The following is a 19,062-nucleotide window of genomic DNA, read 5'->3' as shown; positions in this document are numbered from 1 at the left end:
TCGACGATAGTGCGCCACCTCTCTCTCTCCTTCGCAGTTCGGCGCCAGTTGGAGATCCCAAGTGTAACCAGGTCGCTCTCCACCTGGTCCCTCCAACGGAGTGGAGGCCTTCCTCTTCCTCGGCTTCCTCCGGCGGGTACTGCATCGAACACTTTCAGGGCTGGAGTGTTTTCGTCCATCCGGACAACATGACCTAGCCAGCGTAGCCGCTGTCTTTTTATTCGCTGAACTATGTCAATGTCGTCGTATAACTCGTACAGCTCATCGTTCCATCGTCTGCGGTATTCGCCGTTGCCAATGTTCTGAGGACCATAAATCTTACGCAAAATTTTCCTCTCGAAAACTCCTAGTGTCGTCTCATCTGACGTTGACATCGTCCAAGATTCTGCACCGTAAAGCAGGACGGGAATAATAAGCGACTTGTAGAGCTTGATTTTGGTTCGTCGAGAGAGGACTTTACTGTTCAATTGCCTACTCAGTCCAAAGTAGCACCTGTTGGCAAGAGTTATTCTGCGCTGGATTTCGAGGCTGACATTGTTCGTGTTGTTGATGCTGGTTCCCAGGTATACGAAATTATCTACGACCTCGAAGTTATGACTGTCAACAGTGACGTGGGAGCCAAGACGCGAATGCGCCGACTGTTTGTTTGATGACAGGAGATATTTCGTCTTGTCCTCATTCACCTCCAGACCCATTCGCTTCGCCTCCTTATCCATGCGGGAAAAAGCAGAACAAAAGGCGCGGTTGTTGCTTCCGATGATATCAATATCATCGGCGTACGCCAGGAGCTGTACACTCTTGTAGAAGATTGTACCTTCTCGGTTTAGCTCTGCAGCTCTTATAATTTTTTCCAGCATCAGGTTAAAGAAGTCGCACGATAGTGAGTCACCTTGTCTGAAACCTCGTTTGGTATCGAACGGCTCGGAGAGGTCCTTCCCAATCATGACGGAGCTTTTGGTGTTGCTCAACGTCAATTTACACAGCCGTATTAGTTTTGCGGGGATACCAAATTCAGACATCGCGGCGTAAAGGCAACTCCTTTTCGTGCTGTCGAAAGCAGCTTTAAAATCGACAAAAAGGTGGTGTGTGTCGATCCTTACCAATGACTTAGCTATCTAAATATAATCTTAACGAAGCTTACGACTTCGAATAGTTAAGATAATTGTCAATTGAAGCTTCCCCACACTTTTCAAGCGTTACAGCTTTTGGCTGAAGATTATAATTAGAAGACCAGATCTTATTTGATCCAGCAAGACTTTGTTGCTGTTACTTTTCCTGGTATGAGCCGCTTAAGTGGTTAGGTGGGTTTCAATATTTCAATATTTGGAAAATATATAGTTCAACATGTTGAAAATATTAACCAAAAATATCAAGTCAAACGGAGTAAATTTCGAGGAAATATTCTCTTTGCAAGTTCCTCCCATCAGGCTTTGAATGTAAAACCCTTGTTTTCAGCCCTGAAACGCATCTAACCCCTTAATTAAGAAGTGCAGTTATTTAGTTGAGCATCATTCCAAATTTTTTGCTCTGAGACCCAAGAATAGATCATATCCATTAACGCTGTGTTCCAGAAAATTATTTCCAAACCGTGATATTTTCTCGAATTCGAGGAGTTGGACAAAAGTAAGGCCTTTATATTTTATAATATCCGAATTTTCTATTAGGTCTACAATTGCTTCCGCCGTTTTCCAATAGATGTCTCTAGGGTCAAGCGCTGGTCGATTAAATCGATTAAATCGTTTTATATCGATAAAAAATAACTTAAAACTAATCGATCCAAACAGGGTTAGATCGCCGAAAGGGCAGCCCTTGACCGGATAAAATCCGGGTCAACTCCGGTGCGTAGAACCGGCTGCTGTGGGAGTTGGTTTTATGGTTTGGTTTGGTTTTATATCGATCTTAGACATTTGTGTCAGCATTAACCCAACAAAATTTTGTAGAAATCTGTTTGCATCCCAAACTTATTCTCAACCGAAAACGTCACTTTTTGAGCCGAATTCTCGACATTTGCGGGAAATTTCGCGTTTATTTTTTAATTCTAAGAATATTCGGATGCGTACGGTGAGGCTTACCTAAGTGAAAAAAAAACCTTAAATTTACAAAAAAAAACGGTTGTAGACCTAATACATAACTTTGAAAGATTCCTTCCGCTTGATTCATAATCTATTTTAATTTATAATCTCCTTCTATTCGCCATTTTTCTATACTTAACAAAAAATCCACACATAGAGCAATATCAAAGTAAAATTGATTTCAATTCAAGAGTGAGAGTGAATACCATATTGAAGTGCTACAACCTCTTTCTATTCCATATTCATTCATTATACTCATAATCTTTATAATTACAGGTGCTTGTTCGATTCGCCAAACTCTCGAAGTTATCTAATTCCTTCCGACATGGGAACAATGGTCTTCCATTCATGTGAGACATAAAATCGCGTACAATTTGAGCCCCAAACGATCTAAGATCTCAAACTTTGAACGCTTGATGAACCTTAAGTCAAATTCACCAGCAATACCACCCACAAATATGTAAGTCAACAACCCACCCTAATGCAAACACACAACCCATTTGCATGCTAGAACAGTGAATGAGAGCGCTGCGTTGACAACCTCAACACCCCCAACCCAACCACCAATCCCTTCGTAACGAAAAATGAGACTTTTATGAGTGAATGAACGGTGTAAACAACGTCAACAACAACGTCGACGTCAACAGTGACTGCGCTGTTCACTAGGAATTCGGAAGCAGCAGTTAAACAACGTCGCTGCTGATGTCTTCTATGCGCTCCACACGAATATTACAACAAATATATGTACTCGTATATCTTCTACTCGTATACTATCGTATAGCGAGTAGTAGTACACGTATGTAATGCGCTCTACCCGCTATTTGCATGTGTTTGGGGATGGCTACAACATATTTATGTACCAACAAGCAACGTCGCACATTTGACTTGACACGATGCGAGCGACGAACGGAAGCACGAAGTAGCGAGTAAGTGCGAATAGGGATATGCATACGGGTGCCATCTCTTTTTCACATGCGCAGCACACGAGTGCCACTAACGGTAAAACACGAATGTGAAGGCGAATGCCAATATATGCGCATCATATATATGTAAGTGTATATGTAACGGGTATGCACGAGCATTGCTCGTATGCGAGCATAGAGGACCTGTGCTGCATGAACAAATACAGTTATGTGTATGTATGTATGTATGTATGTATGTGAATGGTGGGTTGAAGTGACATATGCGTTTGGTTGTGTGTGAGCGCACGGATGTAGCGAGTTATTATCTATTTCGTTCATACGTTGTATTGCGAGTACATTATCGCATTGTTGTTGTTGTTGCAAATTTGTATATAACCTGCGCTGGAAAATACACAACATATCGCATACGCGCATTCACACATGCGAAAGAGTGCGAATGAAAGAGAGCACGCGACCGCAAACGAGCGAGTGAGCTGGAGACACAGCGCTCGCTGCCAAGCGATAAGCTGAAAAAAAGTGTGGAAAAATCGGAAAATGTGAAAAATTGTATGTGTGCCGAAAACGCGTATGCGAAAAACAACCCCCAACGTCACTCACACAAACACACATACACGTATGAGCACTCTATATGAGACATATAGGACATGCAGGATTTGCAGTTACTCGTAGATTCGCACATGCAGTGGTGGTAGTAGGGGGATTATGCGCGCCTTCTAAATATAGTAGGTGTGTTGGTGTGTGTGATTGCTAAAGTGTGCGTGTGTTGTTTTGTTTGGTATTTGGCAATTTTGCCATTGGAAAATTTAGGAAAATCATACGTATAAGTATAGCTCTCACACACAAGTACACATATGCCAACTTGTATATTTGAAACTACCAAGCTGAGCAGCCCTCATTTCCCCCGCATGCGTTACAGTTCTCATAGGCTGTCGCTTGCTCATATATGAAGCTAGCATACATATGTTTGTACACATAAGTATGCAGAAATCATAGCTTTTCCCTTGCTACCTTGCCTTTATATTGTATATAAACATAAATAAGTATATACTTACATCTGATTATATATGTACGAGTATATTTTTGTGCACTTCCTCGTTTAACACATCCGTATCCATATGTTACAACACGCCCCACAAATCCCCAACCGTTCGCTGATTGAAGCCATACTTTAAACCTGCAGAAGCCCACCAGTAGCATTCGCCCATTTGCATATACTCTTCAACATATGAATGTATGTATCTGTATACATATTTACACACATATATCTACCATATATGTACATATGTACATATGTTTACTTTTTTCACATTGGTCAACGCCAACGTTGTGTGCAGTACATTAACCCTCGCTGGCAACTCGTTGAAATGCAGCAATTGCATGCACACATACATACACATAGATAGATAAAGTTTTATTGCACTCTATATATATGCATTTATGATGTGTGCACACACATACACACACATTATTTATTTCGCACTCACACTAATGGCACCTCATCTCCCTACTGCGCGTTGCCCACTCCGAAAAGTTGCTCTCATTTCCAGCTCACGCTCATATTTTGTACTTCTAATATGTTTTGTTGTTGTGCGCATCAACAAATATGCATATATACACATGTACATATATTTGCAAAGCTTTTGCCCAGCACTGCTCCTCATAAATTTTACCAGCAAATCCTTTCCAATTACAACTACAAACAACATAAATGTAAATGCATGCAAATGTGTAGTTGGGCTTACAGGAAGCTTCATATTCGCATATCTGTATTAACACACTGGCAAAAGTGTTTATGGATCCTTTGGAGTCCTTTTCCTTTTGCTTTTTTATTCTTATTTCAAATGCCATTTTTTAGTATTTTTTCTACTTATATACATACATACATATGTATGTATGTATAATAAATATTTTCCAACAGCTTGTCTTTACGTTCGTTCGCTTTGAATTTATTTCGTTATAGCCAACGGTAACATGTTGCTAACGGTATTATACTTTTGTCCACCTAACGTTAATTGCACGAAGTAAACATTGCTGATCTTATTTTCTAGCCCTAGAACCCTTTCAATGGTTTGTTGGTTGGTTGAACGAGGGTACCCTAATAAGCATAACTTGAACAACCCGATCGATTTGACGAAGCTTCTGAGATTTTCCAGCCCAGCTGCCCAATTTCTCTAAGATTTGAGTATTGGGAGCCATTGAAGGTATCTCTTCATAACCGACAGAAGACTGGGCATTCGCAAAGATAATGTTCTAGTGTCTCGTCATCTTCCGCGCAAGCTCCTGCTTTCTGCCGATTCTACTATACCAAGTCTCTGCAGGTGGCCTCTTAGAAATAGGTGTCCCGTGATAACGCCCGTGATGGAGCTTAGTTCTCTTTTGCACAACATAATAGGTTTTTGGTCCGTCCAGTGTCAACATTACCTCATAGTAGTTTTGTGGTACGACTCGTTTTGCAAATGTTCCAGGACCTGAGATGTTCCCCTAGCATCCATTGCTTTAGGCAGCGTTTGAGAGAACTGAAAGGTCTGGCTCAGTTTAAGGGAACTGCGTTCTCAGCTGCCCCTGAGCGGACCAACTCCCGTACCTGTTTCACCTTTTGATACGTCGCTGAATATATAGATTTCACCATTGGTACTATCTATTATTGTATCTTTGGTTCATTCTTCTCTGCTTGGGAATGAGAATGTTGTCCAACAATCTCAGTTTCCCGGTCACAAGACCAATCTAAACCGAGTTCAGTGACAAGATTTAGTATGATACCATGTCCCCATTGGTGCAATGTTTGGGTCCAGTCGCCCAAGACGTCATCATACTTCACTTGGATATGTATTGACCGGATATCTAGGATAACCTCCAAAGCCTTTGTTGAAGTTGTTTTCCTAGCACCGGTTATCCCTATCTGGAAATTATACTATACAAAAAAGGATTAAGATATCACAGAGTCTCTAGCAAGATTTTCAATATTTTTGTGAAAAGAATCAAAAATAATACAGATCCCAAAATTAGACGGAGTTCATCTTTTTGACACCTATTACTTGGTTTGCATTTCATAATAAATAGGTTAACTCCGGAACAAGGTTTAATGCAGACATGGCATATGATTGAGAATTGGGTCACTTGACTGGAATATATTCGAGCTAGCCGCGGCGATCACTTGTCCGAAATAATCCCGAAATATTATATCTCGAAATATCGAAATATCTTTATAGTAAAACTTCTTGCTTTTATTTGTTCTTGAAAATCTTGAAAATCTGAGATACTCTAGTAATGCCTTTTTGTACCTCATGGGGATCTTAAGATGTTTTTTTTTGCAATTTCGTTCTAAAAAACAAACTGTAATTTATTATTATCGAAGCTCTCAAAGTAATTAAAGTTTGTTTTTAAGAAAATATTGTATATGTTAACCTCTACGAAGATGGATGGGTATTTGATAGTAAGTTCATTTAAGTTCGTACCATACCTAAGATGTGCTACTATTACTCGGTCCCACCCGAACTTGAACCATCTATAATTCCTTTACTTAGTTTTAATTATCACTGTTTTCGTTTGTTTCTTGACTTTGTATTTTCTTTGCCTTGAACGAATGAAAATGTATAAATGATAACCCAGTTGGAAAATTTTAACTGTCATCTGCTTTTATCTTATATATTGATAATTAAATAGAAATAATTGTCCATAATAGGTTAGACTATAAGGTTCGGACTATATTAAATCTAATAAATCTGAGATATATTAGTTTCATGAGTAAAACAATCTGACCAAACAGCGAACAGATATAACGAAGAAAAACTGACAAAACAGCCCTTTTAAATCGATACTATATGTACTACCCACCTATGAATTTGAATTTTATTTTTCAAAAGCTCTAATGATACGAGGGCTGCTATATATATTTCTGGCCTAGGCAACACTAAGTGTTGCCAGGTGCAATCTGACATTTCCATTGGAAAGTTTGACATTTTTAGCATAACATCACTCAGAACGTTTTGTCATTTACTCGTGAATTGTTTTATCTACAGGGAATTAAAAAAATCATCTCGGCCAAAAAATGGAATTAACTCGTGAACATTTTCGTGCGATCATTTTTCACAACTTTCGACGTGGCAAGAGTGCATCGATGAACTAAAATCTTTGTATGGCTATGAAGCACCATCCTATAGCACTGTGAAAAATTGGTACAACGAATTCAAACTCGCTCAAAGACGAATTCCGTGAAGGTCGTCCAAAAACAGCCGTTGTGTCAGAAAACATCGATGCCGTACGTGAACTGATAATGCAAGACCGTCACATACCTTCAGATAGAGGCATGCCTATGCAATTCTCTCACCAACATACATTCGATATTGCATGAACATCTGGCCGTAAAAAAGGTTTGTTCTCGTTGGATCCCGCACAATTTGACAATCGCTCAAAAACTGGCTCAAAAAAAGTGCTTCGAAAATTGGTTTGAGCGCATGCACAAGTGTATAAATCTTGATGGAGAATATTTTGAAAAACAATAAAACCATTTTCGTTGATAAATATTCCTATTTTCATTATTAGGCCAGAAATATATATAGCAGGCCTCGTATATACATATGTACATAAATATTTATTAATCGCAAGTAGAGGTCACGGTCTAGTTTGTTTTGTTGGACACTACTAGAGGTTTTGTTGTACCTTCTTCTGGGGAAGTCCAATTAATTAGTAGTTAATGGAACTATTTACTATATTTAGATTATATTCTTGGAATACTTTTCATCAAAGAACTTCATTCAAGTTTTGATATCGATATCGTTGGATTGTAATTGTCATTTCATTGATCTGTTGTTTTTCTTTTAGCTTATTAAATCTAAAATTGCGATTAAAGTTCCTTGACAGCCCTTTCGAAAAGCCTTAGTCTTTATTTAAAAATTTATCTAAAAATTTTAATTGTCATTTCATTCAACTGTCGCTTTCGTTTCGGTTTATTGAATCCAGAAATGTATTTAAAATTCCCAGCCGGGCCTTTTCGAAAGGCCTTAGTCTTTATATCATAAGTGTTTAGTAATCCTTTACTCGTCCTGCTGGTTCGCTTACCTTTTGTACACTCATTACTTTTTCAATATGACAGCCCTTGGTTCCACACCTTTCCCGGCGCAACAGCCGTTGAGCAGTGTAGGTGTTGCATTTGCATTTTATGATTTGTTTATTCATTGTACACATACAAACACACGCTCAAATATACATATATGTATGTATATATATATGGTATATATGTATATTTGTATTTGCCAGTTTCACTTTGTTTGCCGGTGTTCAGTTAAGTTTTTCCATCTCCTCCGGCTCTTTATTTTATTGCAACTCTTTTTTGGTGCGCAGTTTTTCCACTCCTCCATCTCCCTCTTCCCCGTTTGTCTAATTGTTTTTCTTTTTCTTTGCGATTTTCTTCTCGTTTTTGGCAAAAATAGTTTTTCTTATGTTTATATACCACACCTTTTTGCAGCAACAACAACAATAACAATAAGAAAAACGGACAGTTATACTACAAAGCAACAACAACAACACATCATCCACTCAACATGGGCGTTTCTACATATGCAAATAACCGTCGTATTTGTATATGAGCACTGACTTCAGTCGCTCCGGCAGGTAGGTGCTGCCGGAGTAGGTGAATTGTACTACGAGCAGTGTACTGAGTTGTAAGCGAGTATTTACCGACATTTGCGTATACATATGTACTCAAATAGTTGCTGCGAGTGTTCGCCATAAGAGCCAGTGTTGGCACTCGCATTCATAATGGGTGGCATTGCCGTTGCAATCGTAACTGTCGGCGGCAATTGAAGCAATACACCGCTATTGTATGTAGATATATATATGTATTTACATACGTACTTCCTATGGCGTCTACAATATAACAATTCATTGGCATCGATAAGAAAGCGAAAAGGAGGCTAATGGTATTTACTATGGGAAAAATTTACAATGCTGAATTGAATGGCGCATGCAAGTTGCGACTCCCACCTGGAAGTATTATACGATGTGAGGAACATTTTAAAGTTTAACCCCACACTAAAGAGAACTTTTGAGATTTTTAGGAAGAATTGAGAAATAACTTTAGGTTTTCAAGCTAAAAGCTTTCAAATAATCGATAACCCGTGAAACTCCAGATAGTGCCCGCTTTAGATGCAATGACGGGCGGGTCGGTTCGTCCTTTGATAATAATTTTTGTTGTCTTTCTTTCTTTTGCGATGATTTAAGTAATGCAAAAGTGGTAAAAATGTCTGAAATTTCCTATTTTTATTGCAATCCAATTTTTTTTTAATTAATCACAAGGAACTTACTTTGCGTGCTTTAGCTTGAGCGAATCTTTCAATGGTTTTCGATATGTCCAGCTGATTAGCAATCTCGTTTTCAATTGATAAGATAGACAAAGAGTTTAAGAGTCTTGAAACATAGTAGATCTGAGGTACGTCTTGATAAGCTTCACTTTCGCTTCACTAGCAACCGTCACTGACAAAGTCAACAAAGTTGAGAGAAGTGAAGCTCCATTTTGACAATTCAGTGGACTTGGCCATGCTCAAAATGTCATGCGAAACTATAATCTATTTGCCTATAGTGGACACATATCCACGATATATAGTGTTCTCTACTGAGACTCAAGAAAACTACAGGTAACACGTAGAAGGAGCTCGGACAAAAGGATTTGAGATCTTTAAAAGAAATAACCCTTCCAACAAACAACATCCCTAAATTGACGCCTTCACCGCACCGCATGCACTGCCTTAAGGCCGATTCTGACGCCAGAAATATAGTGCTAAAGAAACGCCCGACCAAACCAAATCATGATATTTACAATTGTTTACTACTGAGACCAAACATAAATCAAGTTAATATTCATATTTCCAGTCAAAAAGTAGCGTTTCTTCAAATGAAAATTCGTTTCTATCGGTATCTAAAAAGACAAGACTACTTGTGTTCTAATATTTCATGCTATACTTTAAGCTATTAGAATACTGCAATTGGAGAGCGCCTAGATTTGAGCGCAGAAAAATGACTTGAAAAATGACTTGAAAAAACTGTAGTTCTCATCATCTACTCATCGATATCGACAGGTTTTTTTACCGTAAAAACAAATGACCATTACAAACACAACTAGCGAGAAATTAATATATTCGTTATATGTGATCTAGGGCAACGCAGGGAACGAATTGATAAAATTATAGTAAGTACATAATGATAAAGTAAAATTTTTATACAATACACTCAGATATCTCTGAGATAAGAAATGGAAGTCTATATATTCAGTAGATAGAGAAATTCTAACGATTGTTGCAGGGAGTTGCCGCATATAGAAAGTAAAAATTTTTGTGTTATAACTTGTTTGATTTTAGAGTTAACTGATCCAAGGCCAAGTTCACTGAAAAGCTTCAAAACGGTATCATATAGGAACATGGCTCAGTTATGGTTCGGATCCCGATTTTGGGCTACACTAAGAAGCATCACGAGAATGCTTTGCACCAACCAAACATTTCATTCAGCCAAACAGTTTGAAAAATATGCAATTTTTAAATGAGAGAATGGAATAGGTAGGTAGGTGGGTAGGAGTGCTGCCCTGTTATAGTTCGGGCTTATTTAGCACTATCTGTGCCATTTTGATTCACTAGTCGTTGACCTTTTTATTTGCTATCACGTTTAAGCTTCTCGTTCAAACCATTTTGTGGTTCCGATGATGCTACTAATATCCGTTATGCTTTTTGTAGACATCCATTCACGGTTTGATACTTGATAGATTCCCAGTGTTCTATGTCGGATCTGCGATAGGGCTGGGAATTGGAAGAAATTGGAAAATTGTTTCCTTATTCCCTGTTAGTTCACAGGTTCGGCAAATGTTATTGTAGGACATACTCATTTTCGACGCTTGTCCTCCGAATGGCCAATGCCCTGTTATAGTAGCAGTTAGTCTGAAGATACTGTTTCTTGACTTATTTAATAAGTCGTTAGTTCTTATCATATCATATTTTGGCCATATCTGTTTGGTTATTTTGCATTTTGTTGAATTTTTCCATCTGTTATTTGCTAATTGTTGAAATTGTAAGCTCTCTCCTAATCGATGGTATAACTTTTTCTTCAGATTCGTTTAGATAAGCTGCTGTCTTTGCCAGCTCGTCTGCTTTTTTGTTGGCGAAAATGTTCCTGTGGCCGGGAACCCAGATCAAGTCTAGGGGGAGCTTGTCTTCTAGCGAATTCAGTGCCTTCTTGCAATTTAGGACAATGCTTGGCTATCCGTGTATATTTATGTATCCTCTCATAGTTATTCAATAGAGCTTCGCAGGCCTTCTCTATGCCCAGTACTTCCGCTTGGAAGATGCTAGCCGAGTTTGGTAAACGGATAGAGAGAGAAATGTCCAGATCATCGGAAAATACTCCCGTGCCTACTCCTCAGTCCATTTTGGACCCGTCGGTATATATTGAGATGGTATCTTCCTCCCCTATTCTTCCACATACATGTGTGGTACTTATGCGATCAATTAAATCTATATGTGTTTCTATGTATCCTGCAAACCGATTCTGATTTTATGTCGAAGAATGCATAAATAATCCCGATGATCATTCAACTGTTTCGCCATATGTTATTGCAACACATAAATAAAATTCACTATAGTAGTTTCAAATGCCAAATAAAAAAACAACAACACAACCCAGAGCATAAGCGCATAAATTAACGCTAAAAGCAAACAGAAACATTTCACAATTTTAATGAAGCGCACACACAAAGCGAAGCGCGACACAGAACACTTCCGATTTCAACTGGAAAGGTGTATCCTGATTATGCAAATGAGGCGAGTGGGGTCGATAAATGCATTTCATATGCAAATCTAAGCGAAAGCAAACAGCGCGAGACAAAAACGCCGAATAGAATGCAAATAAAGGATGCGCTTACACATTTTACACCTTTATTTGGCAGAACAATTCGGCAGCGGCAATATTTGTACAGGATCAATAGTGGCAAGCGATGAATGTGTTTGGTGAAAAAAATGTGTGTGCCTGAAATTTTACGCATGCAACGCGATCGCTGGTAACCGGAGCCCCGCCATATAGCAAGCCACATTGAAGAAATCATAATGCGTGAATTTATGCAAAATAGACAGAGAGGAGCGGTGCGTAAAAAAAAAAAATCGAAAAAAAACTTACTGAGTGCCACGCTGTGGGTAATGCTGCAAAGTGAGGCGCATCCTGTCCAAGTGTCAGCATGTGTGTGACTGTGGCTGGCGTGGCAACTGGCAAAATATGCAAATTAGTTTGAAAAACTAAATAGACGGGGTTAACGTTTTTTCTGCACTATTATTGCTACATGTAAGCAACTACGAGGGGTGTAGTTACACACCTAACAAAGAGTAAGCAATCAACGAAATTTTCATTTGGCAAGATTTGCAACGTGCGGCACTTGCATTCATGCGTGCCTTATGCGCAGAGTTGTGCTCAACCATATGCACATAGCACTACATATGTATGCACATATGTATATGACGTCGTGTGAGCAAAAGGATGCGAGTATTGCATCCCTTTCGCCATTTGCCGATTGCATTTCACTTTGAACCGACTGCAGAGGTCACAGTAATGACAAGCACAAACACATGCACACTCATTAGCGGCACACACATACACCCGTTATCCTTTAGCGTTGCGTGTTTAAAAAAATCAAAACCTTATCTTTCTTTGAGACCGCTTCGTTGGCTGACCGCCTAATTATTGTAATTTCTTAGTTTGTGCTCGTCTTTGCTACTGGAAAAGCAAACCCGCTGGAAATTCAATTTTTCTCAGCACACAGATTGCTGATTTTGTTGCGTTGCGTTGCGCATGTCCTGCGAGTAGCCGATTTTCTCTTTTAATTCATTAATTTTTACACGATTTTTACTTAAGCTCGATTTTGCGGCTGTGCCCAGTTTGATTTTCTCTATTTTTTTGGTGTGCACTGCAAGACAAGTGAAGTGTGGTGAGGTTGGCCAGGTTAGATAGGTGGTGTTTTTACATTTTTATATAAATGTGGATAATTTCGTAAAGAGAATTGTAGTGATTTATGAAAAAACCTGAAATGTGTTTTCAAAATATTTTTTTTTGGAAATGTTACCTGATTCTTTCCTAATTTGGTTCATGTTACTGGAATATTTTCCCATACATCTGTATATATATACATATAGCGATTGAAATGGTAGTCTAATATAGTCAATGATGAGTTCATAGAACTAGTTTAGAGCATTTAAATAAAAAATATAGTATTTGATTTAGATATATTGGATCTAATGCAGCTTCCTACCTACGACTCAGGCTTCTTTAACCCCAAAAAATAGCTCTTGCTGAAATCTTACAAATGTAACATTCTTAAAATCGGACCTGATAACGAAAGTGGCGAAAACCACTTTGTAACCCAGGAGTTTCAGAGCTATGTAGCATTACTTAGTGAATCCATTTCTAAGATTGTGGTTCAATGGATCTCTCTTCCTATTTTGTCTGGACTGTTGAGATGTTTCGTTGGAGATAATATAATAAAAGGTTTATATATTGCTTGAAAGTTCCTTTGTCTAATTTTTAATAAACTATAGACGTGTGAGCGGCAATGTATCACAAAAAATCAATTCAACCACAGTAGTTCCTCACTACCCACTGCTTTCATATTCTTGACATTATTCTTGGGAACATCACCGTAGAGCTCACATTTTACATTTTTCCTTCGACATTTATTATCTTCCGCTTTTAACTATATTAGGATAGGTTAGGTTAGGTTTGTAGGCAGATCTCTGCAAAAACAGAAGATCTCACTTAGACAGCTGTCCATTGTGATACCAGTAAAACTCCCTGTGGATAAAAGACCCTTAAGATTCAGCAAAACGCTTGGAATCTGTTACAAATTTATTAAGACGGCTAATGTCGATTCTAGCTAATTCGCTAGGAGCGCCGAAAAATGGCTTTCAGAGGTGTTTCAATCTCAGTCTGGCAAAAGCTGGACAATGGAGAAGGAAATGCTTAAATGATTCCATATATAAGGATATTTAGGTTAGATATTTTTTCGTTCGAAGAATTACTATATTCTATGCTTATGCTCAAGAACCCAATCATGTTGACATAAATTTTTTAAGTACTTGACTTATTGAACTTACGAAGCATTCTAAATCTAAATAAAGGTACATATTTATTCTTTAATATCCCTATATAAACGATAAGGTTTGAATGAAAAGTAAAAACAAGAGATTATTAGGGTGATTAGATCCTATTTTATGGATTCGAAATGAACAGAATAAGATTGAAGGAGTATAGCCGAGATGTTACTCGACAATCGGTAGTTAGTGATTTCTAATATTTATTCTGAGATTCTAGAGATTTCCCTTGGAAAATGTTATTTTTTTTCTAAGGTCTTCGTGAACAAAAATGTATTAATCCTCCCGATAAGGTGGTTCTTGAGGAAAAATTTTCAACTGTGTTAAAATCTTCGAGGTCACTTATTTAAAAAAAAGATCGAGTTGGAAATTTAGCACCAAGAGCAAAAAGAGGTTCCTCTTCGCAATGAAAATATGTTGATTAAGGTGTATTCGATTCTTATGAATATAAAAATATATATATAGTAGTCAACAACATTTATAGTGACTTCTGTTACTAAGGTAGAGAGTACACTGGAACACCTGGAATAATAAGGCCTATATTTTCACTGTCACCGTTGCAAAAATCTACAAAATCTCGAACAAAGTTGAAGTGGAAATATTATTACTTTAAGGCAGCTTCTGCAGCATCACCTAGATACCATTGCCGAGTAACAAGTGGCCAAATTTGCACTTATACCAACTACGGCGTCGATATTTTGACGGCTTACCGGCCAACGAACCGACCGAACACTGCGCTATAATGAAACAGATTGTTGACTAAGGAAAAAAAAGAACGCCGGACGGCTAGTCAAGAAGAAAGAAATCGACAAGAATAACAACAGACGCAGCAATGCCAACAAAAATTGCAGTCAAAGAAGTACTAATAAATGCTTGAAGAAATAATAGTGTGGTGCGGTGTGGTGTGACGGTGTTGGTGTTGATGATGGAGCAAGTAACAAAGCGAGGCGCGGAAGTCGGCACGTCGGCATGCTGGTGGACGCGCAGTAACGCAAAACGTTGTAGTGCGCGGCTAAAAACAAAAAAGCAAAAATAAAAACAACAACAAAAAATCGCAGGACACTAGTCAAATTAAGCGGGCAGCAACACAGTGTAACAGCAAGCAGGCGGGCAGCGAGTGGACAAATCAGTTGCCGGACGACGGTCAGTAGGTGACGCGTCATGAGTCGCTGGCCACTGCACTGCGCTAAGAAAAGTGAAAATTCAAAAATCCAACAATGGCGGCAGTCACTTGTAGCCGACGCTGGTGCTTTGGCGTATTATTGTGGTTGATAGCGGACGGCAGGCAGCTAGTGTGTGTGCGTTTAAAGTGTGTTTAGCGTGATGTAATAGTAAATGAATTGCTTGCAACTCAAGTGGAATATCGGTGAAAAGGACCTCAGTGATGATTTTTGGTCCGAAAAAGAAAATTATTTTATTCTCCAAAGAAAGTTGTTGCTCATGTGGCACTCAAATTTGACAGACATTGTGTGTGATGACATACTTATGTACAAAGTTGCATATATATATGCATTCGCTACTGTCACTATCAAATAGTTAGCTGAAGAGTGATGCCACACGCTCGTTTATTACACAATGCAGCATAATATTCAACTCACATTCAAGCATACATACATACACACATCAATCTCAAAATGAGGCACCTTCTAACTGCAATTCACACACACACACTCATCATACCCTCCACCTATCACACACATGCAAGCTCCGTCCACACCGAAGTGCAAAGTACGCTTTTCCTTATCCTTCCAGTGCGTCGACTGCCGACTCTCTGCTACAGTTTGTGTGTGTGTGTTTCTGCTTTTTTCCTAGTTTCGTTTTTCGCTGCCACTGCTGCTGCTGCTGTGCTTAATGTGTGAAAAGTGTTTAGCTTAGAATGTTTAGAACAAGCTACTGACGTGCGCTCCGCTCCGCATATGACGTGCAGGATATTTATGTGCCAGTGATTTGTGTACCGTAAAGTGGGTGGAGTAATGTGTGCAGTGAAAATTTTGTGTACTCCTTCGTTTTTGTGCATATATACATATGTATACAGTTATATAAAATAGCATCATATTTATAAGCATGTGCGTGTGTGTGTGCTGTATGGAAAACGCTCATAAATGTGCGGTATAATAATTAAACACTTTTCTCTGACTTTTATGTTTTGCCGTCGCTTGTACAAATGCTGAGTGCCGACGGTGAATGCAAATGAAGCTATTGAAGCAAATTCTCAGAGCGAATAAATTTCAATCTACTTTTGGCACTAAAATAATTCCATAATTATTATATATATATAATTCAATTATTTATTAACACGAGAGAGTCTTAAAACTGGGTTTTTGAAATTTGGAAAATTTTGGAAAAATGGAAAATATTGTGTCTCTAAGCATTAATTTTCATATAAAATTATTTTTTTTGAAAATTTGTTTGTAAATCATAGTCAAGCGATCTCTTTTAAAGTCAATCTAAGGTGGAATACTAAAATGATGTGAAAAGACGATGTGATATAGAAAAATAATAGATTAATTTTTAATATTGAAGCCATAACTGTTTTGCCGAAAACATCAAGTGAAATATAGAAACTAAGTGTATTCGTGCTTCTCTGAATTTTAAGCCATTTAATGAGGGAAAGGTCCTATATCATATCCTCCTGCATATGCAGAGATCTTCCTACTAACCTAACCTAACCTAACCATATACCATATCATATAAGTAAAATTGCTCGAAAATTTTATGAAAAAATGAAGCGACTTAACGAAGGTTTCAAGACCGGAGCATCCTCATGTAGAGACCAAGGTGGTAATCTGGTAACCGATGTCCAGGGCATACTGGGATTATGGAGGGAACACTTCTCCGACCTGCTGAATGGCAGTGAGAGTACAACACCAGGAGATGGCGAACCCGATCCCCCAATCGATGACGATGGAACAGATGTTCCATTACCCGACCATGAAGAAATTCGAATAGCAATTACCCGCTTGAAGAACAACAAAGCAGCGGGGGCCGATAGATTACCGGCAGAACTATTCAAATACGGCGGCGAAGAACTGATAAGGTGCATGCATCAGCTTCTTTGCAGAATATGGTCGGAAGAAAGCATGCCTGACGATTGGAATCTCAGTGTGCTCTGCCCAATCCATAAAAAGGGAGATCCCACAATCTGCGCCAATTACCGTGGGATCAGCCTTCTAAATATCGCATACAAGGTTCTATCGAGCGTACTGTGTGAAAGACTAAAGCCAACCGTCAACAAACTGATTGGACCTTATCAGTGTGGCTTTAGACCTGGAAAATCGACAACTGACCAGATATTCACCATGCGCCAAATCTTGGAGAAGACCCGTGAAAAGAGGATCGACACACACCACCTTTTTGTCGATTTTAAAGCTGCTTTCGACAGCACGAAAAGGAGCTGCCTTTATGCCGCGATGTCTGAATTTGGTATCCCCGCAAAGCTAATACGGCTGTGTAAGTTGACGTTGAGCAACACCAAAAGCTCCGTCATGGTTGGGAAGGACCTCTCCGAGCCGTTCGATACCAAACGAGGTTTCAGACAAGGTGACTCACTATCGTGCGACTTCTTTAACCTGATGCTGGAAAAAATTATAAGAGCTGCAGAGCTAAACCGAGAAGGTACAATCTTCTACAAGAGTGTACAGCTCCTGGCGTACGCCGATGATATTGATATCATCGGAAGCAACAACCGCGCCGTTTGTTCTGCTTTTTCCCGCATGGATAAGGAGGCGAAGCGAATGGGTCTGGAGGTGAATGAGGACAAGACGAAATATCTCCTGTCATCAAACAAACAGTCGGCGCATTCGCGTCTTGGCTCCCACGTCACTGTTGACAGTCATAACTTCGAGGTCGTAGATAATTTCGTATACCTGGGAACCAGCATCAACAACACGAACAATGTCAGCCTCGAAATCCAGCGCAGAATAACTCTTGCCAACAGGTGCTACTTTGGACTGAGTAGGCAATTGAACAGTAAAGTCCTCTCTCGACGAACCAAAATCAAGCTCTACAAGTCACTTATCATTCCCGTCCTGCTTTACGGTGCAGAAGCTTGGACGATGTCAACATCAGATGAGACGACACTAGGAGTTTTCGAGAGGAAAATTTTGCGCAAGATTTATGGTCCTCAGAACATTGGCAACGGCGAATACCGCAGACGATGGAACGATGAGCTGTACGAGTTATACGACGACATTGACATAGTTCAGCGAATAAAAAGACAGCGGCTACGCTGGCTAGGTCATGTTGTCCGAATGGACGAAAACACTCCAGCCCTGAAAGTGTTCGATGCAGTACCCGCCGGAGGAAGCCGAGGAAGGGGAAGGCCTCCACTCCGTTGGAGGGACCAGGTGGAGAGCGACCTGGTTACACTTGGGATCTCCAACTGGCGCCGAACTGCAAAGGAGAGAGAGAGGTGGCGCACTATCGTCGATTCGGCTATAACCGGCTAAACGGTTGCAACGCCAATCACATATATACATACATAAGTAAAATTATAGCGACCTCCCAACTTTTTGATAACGTTTTGTAATACGATTTGAAAAATATAATATCTGGACAATACAAAGAATTAACAAGCACAGAGGATTAATCTTCGTAAATAGGCATCAGAGAATGAATTGATTAATTCTCGAACTGAAGTAGGTATTGATTTGGTAAAAGGGGTTCACATCTCAAGTGCTTAGAAAGATATTCACAGTCAATGGTTAATCCATTAATCGACACCTTCAATATCAACGGTAGCCGATAATCGGTCAATAGTCGATTCTTTACTGTCAGTCGACACTCTGAATAGCGTTAAGTGGAAAATGGGCGTGGCGTCGCCCACTTTTGGTAAAAAATTTATCTTGGAACCGTATTCAACTAAATTCCTTATAATATTTCCTTGACATGCTGATGTTGCAGGTTGAAAATGGCCGAACCGCGCCTACTAGCCATATAAAACAATTTGGTATT

The sequence above is a fragment of the Zeugodacus cucurbitae genome, chromosome 6, assembly GCF_028554725.1.
Source record: "Zeugodacus cucurbitae isolate PBARC_wt_2022May chromosome 6, idZeuCucr1.2, whole genome shotgun sequence".
NCBI lineage: Eukaryota > Metazoa > Arthropoda > Insecta > Diptera > Tephritidae > Zeugodacus > Zeugodacus cucurbitae.
This window is presented reverse-complemented; position numbering follows the sequence as displayed.